Source organism: Austrofundulus limnaeus, unplaced genomic scaffold (assembly GCF_001266775.1).
Source record: "Austrofundulus limnaeus strain Quisiro unplaced genomic scaffold, Austrofundulus_limnaeus-1.0 Scaffold1379, whole genome shotgun sequence".
In the NCBI taxonomy this organism is placed as follows: domain Eukaryota; kingdom Metazoa; phylum Chordata; class Actinopteri; order Cyprinodontiformes; family Rivulidae; genus Austrofundulus; species Austrofundulus limnaeus.
Genome location: NW_013953781.1, coordinates 39,093 through 44,143, shown reverse-complemented (window position 1 = coordinate 44,143; position 5,051 = coordinate 39,093). Strand labels below are relative to the sequence as shown.

Genomic DNA, 5,051 nt, shown 5'->3' with positions numbered 1-5,051 from the left:
GGGTTCTCCTCTGTTTGAAGGGTCCTCCTCTGTTTGAAGGGTTCTCCTCTGTTTGAAGGGTTCTCCTCTGTTTGAAGGGTTCTCCTCTGTTTGAAGGGTCCTCCTCTGTTTGAAGGGTTCTCCTCTGTTTGAAGGGTTCTCCTCTGTTTGAAGGGTTCTCCTCTGTTTGAAGGGTCCTCCTCTGTTTGAAGGGTTCTCCTCTGTTTGAAGGGTTCTCCTCTGTTTGAAGGGTTCTCCTCTGTTTGAAGGGTCCTCCTCTGTTTGAAGGGTTCTCCTCTGTTTGAAGGGTTCTCCTCTGTTTGAAGGGTTCTCCTCTGTTTGAAGGGTCCTCCTCTGTTTGAAGGGTTCTCCTCTGTTTGAAGGGTTCTCCTCTGTTTGAAGGGTTCTCCTCTGTTTGAAGGGTCCTCCTCTGTTTGAAGGGTTCTCCTCTGTTTGAAGGCACTCAGGAGACAAACTGTTCTTTGTTGTATTAATTGCAGAGGAGAAGTAAACGAGGTCGCTGCAGAGGATTAATGAACCCCCCCCTCCCCCCTCCCTCCCCGTTTGGAGATGCAGAAGATGACCACACTTGTCTTTTAGGCTCATTACAGATTCAGCAGGGGCTCAGAGAAACTTCTCATCTTGTAGTTTATGTGTCCCGTGGAGRTTTCCCGGCTGTTTTGTGGCCTGCTTAGCAAGTTTAATAAGAGCTAATATTTGAAAACCATTTGCAGGGAAATGTAAGATCCTCCTGATCGATAAAGGCAGCGTGTCTTAAAGATGGAGAGGACTACAGRAATCCATTTATCGACTTGGCTTCACGACCATCAGTGCCGTCCCTCTGTCCTGGGCTCCCCTCCGTCTATAGGTGGTCATTGATCAGGTGGGATGAAGAGCGAGCGGGGGGATCAGGGTGCTTTCACAGTTTGGTGCGTCGCCAACTAAGCAGAGCTGTTAAAGACGCCTGAGAGGGAGAGCTGATGAGGTCAGCAGATACCAACATGGTGCAGGTTTGTGTTGGATCGTTACATTAAACCCGCTGCTTCTCATCGTTTGTTAACGACAGGTGGACCACGTCCCGCAGAGACGTGAGCTTTCAGAAATGAAGCTAGTGTTGAGAACCTAAAGATTACTCAGCTGCGTCAACATGAAGCTAAATATGACAAAAACCTCATTAACTTCGTTTAGAGATGAAGTTACTGTGTGACATCATCCCTCTGATACAGGGCTTTTCAAACTTTAAGCTTCTGGACAAAAAAGTTCCAGTTGCAGAAACTGGTGACCTCAAATATGTGAGCCATCATATCCAAATGAGGATTAAATCAAATTAGGTCAAAATGACCTAATAACATTTTCAGATTCTTGTCTTTAAAAGCTACATTTTGATACCTGGATCATCCTGATATCTTAATTAAATCCATATTTATGACTTAATTTGTCTTGTTGGTTGCAATAATACATAAATATTTGGTCTGAATTCTAATTTTATATCATTTTAATGAGGAATTTTTGATGTCCTTGTAAAGAGGAAACCTCAGATTAAATTTGAATATTGAGATTTACCAGATAAAAAGAAACAAAACTTTACTAACTCACAGGGAAAATCTTAAAATTTTAAGGCGTTTTTCCTCAAAATCAGGTTTTTTGTTGCTACTGCTCAAAAAAGTGCTTCAGAATTTAGTTTTATGATTATATTTCAGACAGTTCATTCAAATGATACATTAATAAGACTTTTATTCATTATATTTTGACAAAATGCAATTTTTGTTAACATTTTAGTTAAAACACCATATTTGCCTTTTTCTCCTTATTAAACTTTTAGACCTAATCCTTGTTTCAATGTGACAGGTCACATATTACTTGTTAACTCATGCAGTCTTTGATAATGTGGGTATAAGAACAATATAAACAAACCTAGTTACTACATTACTACTTTTATTCCTTTTTGATTAATGTAAATAAAATTATTTGTAATAATTAGGGTGAAAATATATTCCATTATCAATCTATTTTCATTTAAATTGATGTCTGCAAATCATTTGGGGATCCTCACTTGATATTTTGTTGTTGTTTGTTGTTTTTTATTTATTTAAGAAGTAACAATGCATATTTCAGAAAATATTTTGTGACCCACAAAGGGGTCCGGACCCCAGCTTTGGGAAACACTGCTCTAATAATGAATCTGTTTGTTGTTGTTAAATCTAACAGTGCTCACACAAACCTGATGTCATCACTTTATCACTTTACTGGGATTAAATTTCCATGTTGACCGTTCAGTGGGTCTGAGTCTGCTCCCTCTGCTGTTTTTACTACATATAGGCTGGTTTTTTTTCACTAATTCAACACCTTCTCATTCCTAACCTTTCTTCTTTTAAAGAGCTCTTCACATCACTGGACTCRGTATTTTACTGTGTCACTTCATCTTCAGCAGGTTGTGAAGCAGCTGCTGTCTGGTGTCAGTCCATCATTAAAAAGACAAATCTTGATAAAAAGCTTCTGTAAAGTACCATTTATGGCCAATATTTTAGAAAAGGTTATTTAATTTCAGTCCATTTTAGATCCATAGTGTTTGTGATGAGTTCCAGTCAGGTTTTAAATCCAGTCTCAGCTCTCAGACAACACTTTGAAGAGATTTTACTGATTTTATTTAACTGCTGACTCRGCTTATTCACCGTATTCTTATATTAAGACTTGAACATGTTGGTCTTAAAGAGTCAGTTTGATCAGTTTAGATCTCATTTGTCTCAGAGATCTTTGTCTGTGGAGACTGCTCSTCCTCCTCAGCACTTAAGTTGTGGTGTACCTCAGGGAAGTATTGTTGGCCCTGTTCTTTTTTCTTTAAATATGAAGGTTAATATTTAATATTACATTGTTTCCTTCCATTGTTATGTTGACRACATCCAAACTTCTTYCTTTTTTSTTACRATGGCTCAGTRGTTAGMACTGAYGCCTCACAGCAAGWAGGTCCTGGTTTGATCCCYGGTTCGGATCTGGGGTCTTTCTGTGTGGGGTTTGCATGTTCTCTTTGGGTTTGTGTGGGTTTTCTCTGGGTGTTCCGGTTTCCCACCCAAAGCAGGTTCAGTAGGTTGTTTTTACCTGGATTACTGAGATGCATCAGGACATTCAATAGGTTGTCTTCAGGCCCAGACCTCCTTTGATWAAGAGATCAGCAGTCTCTCTGAGGTTTACCTGTCCATTTCTGCTGAGAAGTGACACATTCAGCATCATTTTCTTTTCTACAGCCACTACCACATCTATCAGTCATCCTMTTTTATCTTGCGTTGATTTGTGACCACTCGTGTTGTGTTCACTGACCCTGATCCTGGCTCAGATAAATAAGTAGCTGTCCATTTAACACTTGAACACCATTGGTTGTTCTTATTTTCTCCACAGAGTTGTAGTTATTTCATCTCTTTTAAACTGACTGGTTGTATCTGAGGGTCGTATTTGGCTCAGAGGCTGAGTTCCTCATTCCTGGTTTATAGAGTTTTTAAAACCTGTCAGAAAACTTTTATTTTTACACGATTGGTTCTTAACCCAGGTTCAGTGTGAATCCCATCGGTTCTTTTATGATGTGCTGTTTCTTTGTTTCACTCAGGTTTATTGTATTTATTTCCTGTTCAGTTTTTGGTTCCAGGATGTAAAACACGTAGCAGTATTCTTAGGTTCTACAGAAATGACTTGTTGACACGCTTCTGTTTGCGTGTTTCTGCAGTTCTTTCTGTATTTTCTGCAGGCGTTTGGTCTCTCTGTGTAACTTGTATTTGCAGCAGTGAAGTGATGCTGTCCTGAGGCCACAACATGAAAGATCACTTTTCTGTGATTTCCTCTCCCAGTCTGGCCCTGTTGGCCTCTGCCTGGACAGGCTGACGGATGATTGGACCAGCTCAGACTGGTTTTACTCTCTGAACTTATTGTGTTTCTGACAGATCAGCTCAGCTGTTTTCATGGTTGTAAYGAAGCGAATTCTTGTGTTTTCAAAGCTCTTTTTGGTTCCACCTCAAAGAATCAAGCAAAGCAATAAATGCATTTATTTTATTTATCTTTAAGGACTTTACAACCAAAGCTCCTTGTCCTTGTTGTGTCCCTGAACCTTTGTCTGTTTCAGCTGTGGTTTGTGGTTTGTGTTTTGTGTGTGAGGTTCAGGGTACTGATGGGGTGGCCATGTGGGGTGCACAGCAAAACTAAACATCAAAACCTGTCAAATAATCTGCATCAAACCTCCTGAGAGCTGCTGAAGACATTTAGACCAGTTGTCTTTATTTGGAGGGATTACWTTGTAAGTTTTTATTGTAAATAAAATATGTCTTCATGTTTTTACCTCCTGACTGCTCAGAAACCAGATGATATATATTTTATTATTCTGTCTGGTCTAATGGTTCTGTTTCATGGTTCTGTTCAGTGTTTCTTGCTGTAAATATTGATTTTTGTTTTATAAATGGATTTTTTAGTAAACGTTTTATGACCCTCGACAGTTTGAACACGTCCCAGGTTTGTTGTTGTTGTTTCAGATTGTGTTTTGTTGACAGTTTGTGTAAAGTTGTGTAAACAGTGTGTTGGAGATGCTGTCAGCTCTGAGCAGAACCACCCTGATGCTGTTTRACCAACAATAACAGYTTTTTGATTGATTCTCTGCTGATAAAAACCAGAACAGAAACCAACAAGAATGTCCCCAACTGTCCACTCAGCTGTGGACCAGCAGGGACAGGTCTACAGGTCTACAAGTCTACAAGTCTGAAGGAGTGCAGGTCTGCAGGTTTACCTGCAGACCTGCAGGTTTACCTGTAGACCAGGTCTACAGGTTTTCAGGTCTTCAGGTCTGCAGGTATATACTGTAGATCTACAGATCAGGTCTACAGGTCTACAGGTCTACAGGTCTACAGGTCTACAGGTCTACAGGTCTGCAGATCTGCAGGTCTACAGGTCTGCAGGTCTACAGGTCTACAGGTCTACAGGTCTACAGGTCTACAGGTCTACAGGTCTATAGGTCTACAGGTCTACAGGTCTGCAGGTCTACAGGTCTACAGGTCTACAGGTCTACAGGTCTACAGGTCTACAGGTCTATAGGTCTA

The 5,051-nt window shown here is 40.2% G+C and overlaps 1 protein-coding gene across 1 annotated transcript in view; it reads left to right on the top strand.

The window, feature by feature from the left end:
* LOC106535184 (multiple epidermal growth factor-like domains protein 11) overlaps positions 1-5,051 on the top strand; it is a gene marked incomplete at its 3' end in the record, with an annotated part of 33,465 nt that overhangs the window by 8,121 nt on the left and 20,293 nt on the right.